Raw genomic sequence first — 13,576 nt, 5'->3', positions numbered from 1 at the left:
CACAGAAATGCCATGGTCAGAGTAAAATCAAGACACTGCCTAAACTGACTTGGCCCGGGGCTCTGGAAAATTGTCCATTTTCCAGAAATAAAGCAAAGAATCAAGAAGACTCCATCTCTAAAACAGTGTCACAGGTCTGTACTTGTGTACTGGCAGATCAGGCACTGAACACCAGGGTCCTGCCTCCTCCATCTCCCTACACCCAGGAAGAGCAAGCAGATGGTGGGTAAAGGGCACCGTGTGCGTGTGTTCTGACCTGCCAGCATGTACTAAGGCGACACAGTCGCTTCTGTTCTGCTTGACTTGGAACTGGGGCCGGAAGAGCAGCTTGCACTGCTTATAAATGCTTCTAGAGATCACAGACTCCTGGAGCAAGGAACACAGCTGGAAAGCCTCCTGTAAACCATCTGAGACCTGGGGGAGGGGCCAGAGGAGGTGTCCTTGAGAACCGAGAGCGTCTACAAGCATCTATGTACTAGAAATTCACCGCTAGGGTCCATCCCACCTTGGGTTTGACTACAGTGTTGTAGGGGGTCTCAGCCTAGAACCAAGGTGCAGATCTGGGAGAAGCCCCTGGAATTCAAGGAAATATCTGTCAAAACACTAGTGGAGCTCACTAACACTCCTTAAAGCCCTCCCAGCATCCCGCAACAATACCCTTGGCCCCGTATTCCAGTCCACAACCCTGACAGCTTTCCCGGAGGCCAAGTGGATCCCAGGGAGTCCATGTAAGACATCACCCATTCCCTGCTAACACAGCCCCAGACTGCACTCCTCTCTCTGGGCTCAACTCCCTGCTAACACAGCCCTAGACTGCACTTCTTCCTCTGGGCTCAATATTCTGGTCCCACAGCATCAGCAGAACACTTCTGCCTTACCTGAGGTCAAGTGAATACTAGGGACTCACGGTAAAACGCTGCCCATAAGCCAGCTAACAGCCTCCAACTGTATCTCCTCCCCTGAGCCCCATATCCCAGCCCACAACCTCAGCACAAAACTTCTACCATGCAGGAAGCCACACTGCACTAGGAACCCCAGAGGCAAAGTAAACACTCAAAACCCCAAAGGTCTTACAAGCCACAAAACTCCCCCTGGAGACACCCTACTGGACCAGAACCCCTGGTAATTTAGGCCAGAAGACCAGAGAGAAAACAGAAACCAAGGAACAAAATTCCCAACTCAACAAAGACAAACTCAGGAACTAACACCTAGACTTACAATCATCCCCAACCCAGATGCCTAAACGCCAGTGTAAGAACACAATCAACAACAGAAGGGGCAATAGAGCACCACCAGAGCACAGCTATCCTGGGACAGCAAGAACTGAACAACTCAACACAGTTGAAGCACAAAAAAACGACCTTCCCAGGGGGATCCATAGACAAGATCTTCTGAGAAAATTGGGAGTGGCGGGGGGGGGGGGGAGAAGGAAGAGTACAAGGGGAGGGGGAGGGGAGAAGGAGGGAGGTGGAGAACATAAGGGAATGGGATGGTTAAGATGGGGGAAGAACAGAGAGGGAGAACAAGGAAAGAGATAGCTTGATTGAGGAAGCCATTATGGGACTAGAGAGAAACCTGGTACTAGGGAAATCCTCAGGAATTCACAAGAATGATCCCAGCTAAGACCCTAGGCAATAGTGGAGAAGGAGTCTGAACTGGCCTTCCCTTGTAAGCAGATTGATGACTACCTTAATTGTCATCATAGGGCCTTCATCCAGTGTCTGATGGAGCAGATGCAGAGATCCACAGCTAAGCACTGTATCGAGGTTCCAGAGTCCAGTCAAAGAGAGGGAAGAGCGATAATACAAGTGAAGGGGTCACGACCATAATAAGGACATCCACTGAAACAGCTTACTTGATCACTGAAACAGTCACTGACCCCGGACTCATAGCAGTGGAACCTGCACAGGATTTAACTAGGCCACCTGAATGCGGGTGACAGTTGTGTGGCTTGGGCAGTCTGTGCGGTCACTGGCTTTTTGAATGGAGAATGGGGCCCATTCTCTTTATAAGGAGACCTTATTCAGATTATATATGGGGGGAAGGGCCTTGGTCCTGCCTCAGAGTGAAGTGTCAGACTTTATTGACTCTAGTTGGGAAGCCTTACCCTCTCTGAGAAGTGAATGGGGGCTTGGGGTGGGGGGACTGTGGGGGAGGCAAAGTAGGAGAGGGAATGGAAACTGGGATAGGCATGTAAAATGAGAAAAGATTGGTTTTTTAAAAAAATAAATTTAATTTAAAAAGAAAATGAACTTAAAAGCAATTTATAAAGAGGTCCTTAAAGAGGAGATGAAAAAAAATCTCTTTTTTTTTTTTTTTTTTTTTTTGGTTTTTCGAGAAAGGGTTTCTCTGTGGTTTTGGAGCCTCTCCTGGAACTAGCTCTTGTAGACCAGGCTGGTCTCGAACTCACAGAGATCCGCCTGCCTCTGCCTCCCGAGTGCTGGGATTAAAGGTGTGCGCCACCACCGCCCGGCTCGTGCGCCACCACCGCCCGGCTGAAAAAAAAATCTCTTAAAGAAATTGGGGGAGGCCGGGCGGTGGTGGCACACGCCTTTAATCCCAGCACTCGGGAGGCAGAGGCAGGCGGATCTCTGGGAGTTCGAGGCCAGCCTGGTCTACAAGAGCTAGCTCCAGGACAGGCACCAAAGCTACAGAGAAACCCTGTCTCGAAAAACCAAAAAAAAAAAAAAAAAAAAAGAAAAGAAATTGGGGGAAAGACAAACAAAAAAATTGGAGACTTCAATACCCCACTCTCACCAATGGATAGGTCATCAGACAAAAACTAAACAGGGAAATAATGGAGCTAACAGTTGTTATGACTCAAATGGACCTAGGAGATATCTACAGAACATTTCACCGAAACACAAAAAATATATATTCTTCTCAGCATCTCACACAATATTCCCCAAAACTGACCATATAGTTGGTCGCAAAGCAAGTCTCAACAGATGAAAGAAAACTGAAATAACCCCTTGTTCCTTTTCAGAGCATGATGGATTAAAGCTAGATTTCAACAACAGAAACAGCAGAAAGCCTACAATCTCATGAAAGCTGAGCAACTCACTACTGAATCAACAGTGGGTCAAGGAAGAAATAAAGAAATTAAACAGAATTCAATGAAAATGGATGCACACTATACCCAAACCTATGGGGCAAAATGAAAGCAGTCCTAAAAGGAAAGTTCACAGCACTGGGAAAGCTTTCATAAAGAAACTGGAGAGATCTTACAGTAGGGACCTAACAGCACACCTGAAAACTCCAGACCAAAAGAAGCAGGCTTATCCAAGAGGAGTAGACGTCAGGAGATGATCAAACTGAGGGTTGAAATCAGTAAAATAGAAACAAAGAGAACAACAAAAGAGTCGATGAAACAAAGAGTTAAGAAAATCAACAAGATAGACAAACCTTTATGTGAACTAACTAAAAGGCAAAGGGAGAATATTAAAATTAACAAAATCAGAAGTGAAGAGAGGGCTATAACAACAGACACTGAGGAAATCCAAAGAGTCATTAGGCCATATTTAATAAAACATGTATTTCACAAAATTGGACAAATCTAGAAGAAATGAAAAGTTTTCTCAATAGATACCTCTTACCAAAGTTAAAGTAAGACCAGATAAACAGCCTAATTAGACCTCGTACTGGGTGGTTTTGTGTGTCAACTTGGCACAAGCTGGAGTCGTCAGAGGAAGGAGCCACAGCTGAGGAAATGCCTCCATGAGATCCAGCTGTAAGGCATTTTCTCATTTAGAGATTAATGGGGGAGGCCCAGCCTATTGTGGGGTGGTGCCATCTCTGGGCTGCTGGTCTTGGGTTCTATAAGAAGGTGGGCTGAGCAAGCCATGGGAAGTAAGCTGCTCTCCTCCATGGCCTCTGCATCAGCTCCTGCCTCAGGGATCCTGCCCTGTTTGAGTTCCTGTCTAATTTCCTTCAGTGATGAGCAGCAATGCTGAAGTGTAAGCCAAATAAATCCTTTCCTCCCAACCTGACTTTTGGATGGTGTTTTGTCACAGCAATAGAAACCCTAACTAAGGCAGACCTATAACCCCTAAGGAAATAGAAATGGTCATTAAAAGTCCCCCCGCCCCAAACTCAGGGCCAAATAGATGGTTTTGGTGCAGAATTCTACCAGACTTTTAAAGAAGAGATAATTCCAACACTCCTCAAATTCCACAAAATAGAAACAGAAGGACACAAATTGCCAAATTCATTTTATGAAGACACACTTACCCTTATATGCAAACCACATAAAGGCTCAATGAAGAAAGAAAATTACAGGCCAGTTTCCCTCATGAACACTGATGCAAAAATCCTCAATAAAACACTGGCAAAGCAAATTCAAGAACACATCAAAAAATCATCCACCATGATAAAGTTGGCTTCATCCAAGAGATGCAGGGATGGTTCAACATATGAAAATCTATCAATGTAATTCACCATATAAATAAACTGAAAGAAAAAAAAACATGTGATTATCTCATTAGATGCTGAAAAAGCATTAGACAAAATCCAACACCCCTTCATGATAAAGGTCTTGGAGAGATCAAGGATACAAGGAACATATCTAAATATAATAAATGCAGTAGACAGCAAGTTGGCAGCAAACATCAAATTAAATGGAGAGAAACTCAAAGAGATTCCACTAAAATCAGGAATAAGACAAGGCTGTCCACTCTCTCCATATCTATTCAACATAGTTCTTGAAGTTCTGGCAAGAACAATAAGACAACAAAAGGAGACCAAGGGGATTCAAATTGGAAAGGAAAAAGTCAACCTTTTGCTATTTGCAGATGATATATTATACATAAGTGACCCCAAAAACTCTACCAGGGAACTCCTGCAGATGATAAATACCCTCAGTAATGTGGCAGGATACAAGATCAACTTTAAAAAAAAAACAGTAGCTAGTCCTCCTATATACAAATGATGAAAATGCTGAGAAAGAAGTCAGAGAAATGTCACCCTTCACAATAGCCACAAATAACATAAAATATCTTGAGGTAACATTAACCAAAGAAATGAAGGACCTGTGCTTCAAGAACCTTAAGTCTTTGAAGAAAGAAACTGACAATACCAGAAAATGGAAAGATCTCCCATGCTTTTGGATAGGCAGGATCAACATAATAAAAACGGCAATCTACCAAAAGCAATCTATAGATTCAAGGCAATCCCCATCAAAATCCCAACATGATTCTTCACAGACTTTGAAAGAACAATAATCAATTTCATATGGAAAAACAAAAAACGATAGCCAAAACAATCCTGTACAATAAAGGAACTTCCAGAGGCAATGCCATCTCTGACATGAAACTCTATCATAGAGCTACAGTAATGAAAACAGCTTGGTATTGGCATAAAAACAGAGAGGTTGACCAATGGAATTGAAACAAAGAACTGTATATTAATCCACACATCTATGACACCTATATTTTTTTTTACAAAGAAGCTAAAATTATACAATGGAAAAAAAGGATCTTCAACAAATGGTGCTGGCATAACTGGATGTCAACCTGTAGAAGAATGAAAATAGATCCATATCTATCACCATGCACAAAACTCAAGTCAAAATGGGTTAAAGACCTCAATATAAATGTGACCACACTGAACCTGATAGAAGAGAAAGTGGAAAGTTGCCTTCAATGCTTGGGCACAGGAGACCACTTCCTAACTATAATACCAGTAGCACAGATACTGAGAGCAAATATAAATAAGTATGACCTCCTGAAGCTGGGAAGCTTCTGTAAAGCAAAGGACACAGTCAATAAGACAAAAAGGCAGCCTACTGAATGGGAAAAGATCTTCACCAATCCCACATCAGACAGAGGACTGATCTCCAAAACAAATAAAGAATTCAAGAAATTAGACATCAAAATTCCAAATAATTCAATTAAAAATGGGGCACAAAACTAAACAGAGAATTCTCTACAGAAGAATCTCAAATGACTGAAAGACTCTGAAGGAAATGTTCAATATCCTTAGCCATCCATGAAATGCAAATCAAAATAACTCTGAGATACCATCTTACACCAGTCAGAATGGTTAAGATCAAAAATACCAATTATATTTTATGCTGGAGAGGATGCGGAGTAAGGGGAACACTCCTCCATTGTTGGTAGGAATGCATACTTGTACAACCACTCTGGAAATCAGTATGGTGGTTTCTCAGAAAATTGGGAATCAACCTACATCAGGACTCAGCAATACCAGTCTTGGGCATATACTCAAAGGATGCTCAATCATACTACAAGGACATTTGTTTAACTATGTTCATAGCAGCATTATTTGTAACAGCCAGAACCTGGAAACAACCTAGATGCCCCTCAACCGAAGAATGGATAAGGAAAATGTGGTACATTTACAACTGGAGTACTACTAGGCAGTAAAACAAAACAAAACAATGATATCTTGTAATTTGCATGCAAATGGATGGAACTAGAAAAAACATCCTGAGTGAGGTAACCCAGACCCAGAGAGATGAACATGGTATGTACTCACTCATAAGTGAATATTAGTTGTAAAGCAAAGGATAATGAGTCTATAGACCATGACCCTAGAGAAGCTAAGTAACAAGGTGAACCCTAAGAAAAACATATATAGAGCCACCTGGAAAGGGGAAATAGATAAGATTGCCTGACAAAATTGGGAGCATGGGGGTGGGGGGAGAAGGGAGAATGGAAGGCGAAGAGGAGGGGAGAAGGAGAAGTGGGAGGAGAACTTGAGGGAACGGGATAGTCGAGATGGAGGAAAGACAGAGATGAGAGCAAGGAAAGAGATATTTTGATTGAGGGAGACATTATGGGTCTAGCAAGAAACCTGACACTATAGAAATTCCAAGAAATCCACAAGGATGACCCCAGTTAAGACCGTAAGCAGTAGAGGAGAGGATACCCAAAGTGGCCTTTCCCTGTAGTCAGATTGATGTGTATCTTAAATGTCACCATAGAACCTTCATCCTGCAACTGATGGAAACAGAGTCAGAGACCTGCAGCAGAACACTGGGCTGAGCTCCAACAGTCCAGCTGAAGAGTGGGAGGAGTGAGAATATGAGCAAAGAGATCAAGACCACAATGGGAACACCCACTGAAACAGTTTGCCTGAGCTAATGGGAGCTCACCAATTCCAGTTGGACAGGGAAGGAACCAGCATAGGACCAAACTAGACCCTCTGAATGTGGGTGACAGTTGTATGGCTGGGGAAGACTGTGGGGGCCCCTGGCAGTGGCACCAGGATTTATCCCTATGGATTGTACTGGTTTTTTGAGAACTCATTCTCTTTGGATGGATATCTTGCTCAGCCTAGATATAGTAGGGAGGGCCTTGGACCTTCCCCAAAGCAATGTGCCTTGCCCTCTCTAAGGAGTGAATGGGGGTTGGGGTGAGGAGAAAGGTGAAAGGAATGGGAGGAGGTGATGGAGTGGAAACTGGGACTGGTATGTAAAATGAAAAAAGATAATTTGTTTTCTTTTTTAAAAAAAGAAAAGAAAAAACCAAGTTACCATTTAAAAAAAAAAGTTCAACATCCTTAGCCATCAGAGAAATGCAAATCAAAAACTCTTGAGATTCCACCTGTCAGAATAGCTAAAATAAAAAACACAGGTGACGGCTCATGTTGACAAGGATGTGGAGCAAGGGGAACACTCCTCCATTGCCGCTGGGAGTGGAAACTTGTACAACCACTTTGGAAATCAATAGGTTAGTTTCTCAGAAAATTGGGAATCGATCTACCTCAAGACCCAGCTGTACCATTCCTGGACATACACCCAAAGGATGCTCTGCCACAGCACAGGGACACTTGCTTAGCTGTGTTCATAACAGTTTTATTCATAATAGCCCAAAACTGGAAACAATAAGGATGTTTATCAACTGAAGAATGAATAAAGAAAATGTGGTACATTTACATAACGGAGAACTACTCATCTGCTAAAAAACAATGACATCAGGAAGATTTCCAGCAAATGGATGGAACTAGAAGAGATCATCCTGAGCGAGGTAACTAAGACTCAGAGAGATGACCATGATATGTACTCACTTACAGGTGGATATTAGCTGTAAAGTACAGGATAACCATGCTACAAACCACAGACCCTAGAGTTTGGGTGGGGGCATATGAATCTCACTGTAAAGGAGAAATAGAATACCCATCACAGGCTGATGGGGAGAGAGGTCTCAGTGGAGGGTGGGGTGATCATGGAGACAGAAAGAATCAGGTTGGGGAAAGATAGAGGGAGAGAGTACTGGGAAAGACAGTTGGAATCCAGGACATCTTGGGGGATGAGCTAGAAACCTAGCTCAGTGGAAACTCCCAGGAATCTATGAGGGTGACCCTAGCTAAGATTCCTAGCAATGGGAGATACAGAGACTGAATTGGCCATCTCCAGTAGCCAGATAAGACTTCCAGTGGAGGAATTGGGATCCCAACACGGGCACATAAGCTCTGACCTAAATTTGCCCTGCCTACAAGATATGATGGGACAAAGGTGGAGCAGAAATTATGGGAGTGGTCAGCCAATGACTGGTCCAGCTTGAGATCCAAGAGTCCACTCCTGCCAGTGCCTGGAGGGTCAGGACCCAAGGCTGAACAGTTCAGAGACTTAGGATAGAACTAAACGTGACTGGCAGAAAAGAAAAAGGTCAATGAAATGATATCCTAATGATATCTGTTATACTCATAGATCATTGCCTAGCCCGACTGTCACCAGGGAGGCTTCAACCAGGAACTGATAGAAGAAACAGATGCAGAGACCTATAGTCAAGCATTAAACAGACCTCAGGGAATCCTGTGGAAGAGGGGAAGGAAGGATTATGGAAGCCAGTGGGACCAAGGACTTGGCTCATGGGGATTCATGGAGACTGAACCACAAAACAAAGAACTTGCATGGGACAGACCTGGGTCCTCTACACATGCGGTTGATTGGGTTGGTCTTGTGGGACTCCTGGCCGAGGGAAGGGAGGCTGTCTCTGACTCTGGTGCCTGCTCTTGGAACCCTTTCCTCCTGCTGGGTTGCCTTGTCTGGCCTTAATAGGGGAGGAGGTGCCTAGTCCTGCTGCAACTTGATATCCTCCAGATGGCTGATATACACAAAAGGCCTGAACTTTTCTGAAAGGAAGGGTGAGGGAGTGGGTAGGAGTTAAAGTGGGGAGGTTGTGGGGAGGGACTAGGCAGAAAGAAGAGAGGGAGGGAGGGAGCGAGGGGAAACTGTAATCGACCTGGGAAAATTAATTAATTGATTAATTAATTTAAAAAACATCTATGAACAACTGTAACTTCCAACAATGTTAAAGAAAGAGAAGAAAAGGCACAGCAAACACTTGAAGGCAGAATTGGGTTTGTAGTTACCACATTCTTACAACATAAAATAACAAGGTTTAGTGGAAATTGATTCAAGATGTGACTTCTCCTAGGTCAAACATGCTCCAATGACGGCCTCACATCCGAGAGGATATGGGAAGTACAAATTGGATCCCATAGGTTAAGAAAAAGAGATCATGATGTTGGCAGTGGGTAGGGCTATGGGGTGGATCTGAGAGCACTTTGATGGAAGAGTGGGGAATAGATTGTATGTGTGTGTGAAATTCTCAAAGGGTTAACAAAAATACTACATGAGGATCATAAGGCCTATAAAGAAAGAAGGAAATTGAAAAAACACATAAGTTGACAGGAACCTTGGTTATTTTCAGATGCTGTGCTGGTAGACAAGGCTCTAGCAAAATGACCCTTCAGAAAACAGGGAGAAGTCAGGACTTTCTCAGACCAACAAACACTGAAGGATCGACTGCCACCAGACCCGCCCTGCAAGAAAAGCTACAGAGGTCCCCAGGTTGAAATAGGAGCCTCTAGACAGCAGCTCAGAGCTGGACCAAGAAATGAATATCGTCTATGAAACTAAATATGTGGACAAGGACAAAAGCCGGTATTGTTATAATTTTGGGTTGTAAGTCCATCACTCCATTTATGTTTTCAGCAGGCTTTAGAAGACAAAGACATAAAATAGTTATAAATCATTGCACAAGGTTATAACGATAAAATTATAACACCAGCCACACAGGAGACAATGGGTAGAGTTTCCTGCAGTTCAAGTTAATTTGGCATTGATTTGAGATGATTACAGGAAACATACAAAAGGAGATGAGAAGGACGTCAGAGAGAGCCGCTTCAAAGTCCGACGAAACCCAAAAGACTAGCAAACAGAATCAGGAGCAGAGAAGCTAGAAGACGACCAACATGGAAGAGGCGATTCCAATCTCTTTAATTTTTTAAAAAGACTTAACTTTTATTCTCTCTTTCTCTCTACTTCTCACTCTCTCAGAGAGAGAGAGAGAGAGAGAGAGAGAGAGAGAGAGAGAGAGAGAGAGAGATAGAATATGCATGCACACACATATGCACCATACGAAGGGGCTCACAGAGGCCAGAGGAGGTATCAGAACCCCTGGAGCTGGAGTTACTCTCAGTTGCCAAGCAATTATGTGGGTACTGGGAAAGGAACCTGGGACCTCTGCAGGGACAGCAAGTGCTCTCAACTGCTGAGCCACCTTTCCAGTCCTCAGAGGAAGAATCTTGAAAGCAGCTAGAGAGGAATGATTTATCACGTTCAAGGGATTCTCAGGAAAACCAGCAAAGGATTATCACCAGAATCCAGGGAGGCCAGAAAGATAGTCTCATTGGTAATTTTACCTTAAATGTGAATGCATTTAAACTCCAGGGATTCTCAGGAAAACCAGCAAAGGATAATCATCAGAATCCAGGAGGCCAGAAAGATATCCTCATTGGTAATTACCTTAAAAGTGAATGCATTTAAACTCCTCCTAGGCAGACAGAGCCAGGCAGAATTGATTAAAAACTGCTGATCACAGCAGACGTGAAGGAAATCTCCAGGACCTTCCTTTTAGTCCTAAAGATACAAGCATGCTGTAAGCGGTGCAATGGAAGAGACAGTTCTTACAAATCATGACCAAAGGAGGGTTGAGGGGTCACAAAGCCACACAAGACAGTTTACACAAAATGTTCTCGTTTCCTTTTGGTTGTGATAAAACACTCTGGACAAATGCAACTTGAGAAAGGAAGAGTTTACTTGGCTTAAACTTCCAGGTTACAGTCCACCATTGAGAGGAACCAGGGCAGGACCTCAAACAGCTTTCCCAGGGAATGGTGAACCCACAGTGTGCTGGGCTCTCCTACATCAATCAATAATCAAGACAATCCCCAACAGACATGCCGATCACATCAATCTGATTCTGGCAATCTCTCAGTTGAGACTTCCTTCTCGGGTGAATAGGCTGTGTCAAGTTCACAACCGAAGCTAATTAGGAACAAAAGTTTATGTGAGACAAATAAAGAAATCGTGTGTTGACAAAAGCAATGACTCAGCAGAACTCAGTTGTGAACATGTATGCACCAAAGAACACGTGCAGCAAACCGGCAAAATTGATGGAGAGATGGGGATGATGTCAGAAGATATCAATATCACACCTTCAAATAATAGGTTGATCAAGGACAGAGAATATCCAGAAAGACTCAAACAAGACCGTAAGCCTGAACCCAATGTGCACACACAGGATACTGCAGGTGCCACATTTTATGGCGGAACATTCTCCACAGCCTCTACTGGATGTATTCGTCACCTTTCTCATTGTCAGGTCAAATACCTGGCAAGACACAACTAAGCTAAGGAAGGGTTTCTTTTAGCTGACAGTTGGAGGGTCATGGCAGCAGGAGGAGGAGAGATTGCTTAGTGGTGAAGAGCCACAGTGCTCTTGCAGAGGACCTGAGTTTGATTCCCAGCACCTACATTGGGTGGCTCACCACTGCCCGCAACTTCAGTCTAGGGAATCTGATGCCCTCTTTTGGCCTCCACACCCACCTGCATTCATGTATACATATATGCATATACATAATTTTTAAATAACAATACAAATAAATCTTCAAAAGAGATTGAAATCATACTAAGTATGTGTTCCAATCATAAAGGAATAAAATTAGAAACCAATAACTGAAGAAAAACCCGAATTGACAAATACGTAGAAATAAAAAACGCGTTTACAGATCTAGTAGGACATAGATCAATCACAAGGGAAACTAGACAATACTGAAAGCTAAATGAAAGTAAAAGCACAACACAGCACAACAACCCCAAACTCGACCTTAGACAGAAGCAAGAGGAGAGAGGAGAGTCAGCAAGCCACAGTGGGTAAATGTGCTTGCCACCAAGCCTAAAAACCTCACTTCAATCCCTGGGACCCACATGGTGGAAAAGGAGAACCAGCTCCTGTAAGTCATCCTTTAAAAAACAAAAAGGAAACAGAACATTGAGTGCTGTCGTTGGTTTTTGTTTGTTTGGGTTTTTTTTTTTTTGTTTTCTTTTGTTTTGTTTTGTTTTTTTCTCTCTGAGGGCCCACCACCCAGTTCCCACATAAATACACAGAGACTAATTCTTACTTATAAATGCCAGGCCTTAGCTTGGCTTCTTTCTAGCCAGCTTTTCTAACTTAGATTACCCTGGTTCTCTTTATCTACATTTTGCCTCTGGACTTTTCTTTATTCGCCGTATCTTTCTTTCCTTCTCCCTCTGTGACTAACAGTGTCACTGGCTGGCCAGCCCCGGGTGCCCTCCTTTCCTCTTATTCTTAATGCTCACTCCTTGCTATTTTTTCCCCTAGATTTCTTCTCCCATTTATTCTCTCTACCTGGCAGCCCCGCCGATCCCTCTCCTGCCTAGCTATTGGTCATTCAGCTCTTTTTTAGGCCAAACAGGTGTCTTAGGCAGGCAAAGTAACACAGTCTCACAGAGTTATACAAATGCAACAGAAAAGAACACAACACATCTTTGCATCATTAAACAAATGTTCCACAGCATAAACGAATGTAACACATCTTAAAATAATATTCCTCAACAGAGTGCCTGCACTAGAAAGAATAGTCCTACCTCAGAACCCAACCCTGGATTTTAAGGAGCCAAGGAAAGAAGAGGAAATGCAGCTGAAAACTAGCAAAGGGGAAGTGGCATTGGAAGTTAGAGCAGTGACCAACGGGGCAGAGCACAGACAATCACTGTGGAACCCTCAGGAGCAAAGCTGACTCTTCAGGAAGAACAGCAAGTCTCGGGTTAGATTAGCTACAGAGACGGGAGAGTAGACAAGCTACAAACTTAGGAAAAAGGGTTTGTTATCAACTTTACAGAGATAAAAAATGATAAAGAGAATATTCTATAACAATGTATGTGAGTTTGAGCTCAGCTTGGTCTACAAGAGCTAGTTCCAGGATAGACACCAAAGGTACACAGAGAAACCCTGTCTTGGAAAAAAAAAGAAGAAGAAGACCTACAGAGACCAGAAGAGGCATTAGATCCTTTGGAATCAAAGTTACAAAGACTTGTGAGCTGTCATGTGGATGCTGAGACCAGAACTCAGGTCCTCTACAAAAACACCAAGTACTCTTAAGCCCCGAGTCATCTCTCCAGTCCACTCCACTGATGAATCTTTTTTAAAAAGATTGTGTGTGTGTGTGTGTGTGTGAGAGAGAGAGAGAGAGGGGGGGGGGGAGAGAGAGAGAGAGAGAGAGAGAGAGAGAGAGAGAGAGAATT

This window comes from Microtus oregoni, unplaced genomic scaffold, assembly GCF_018167655.1.
Source record: "Microtus oregoni isolate MIOR12 unplaced genomic scaffold, Mior012 000016F_ref0000370, whole genome shotgun sequence".
Lineage (NCBI taxonomy): Eukaryota > Metazoa > Chordata > Mammalia > Rodentia > Cricetidae > Microtus > Microtus oregoni.
Note: the sequence above shows the minus strand (reverse complement) of the source record.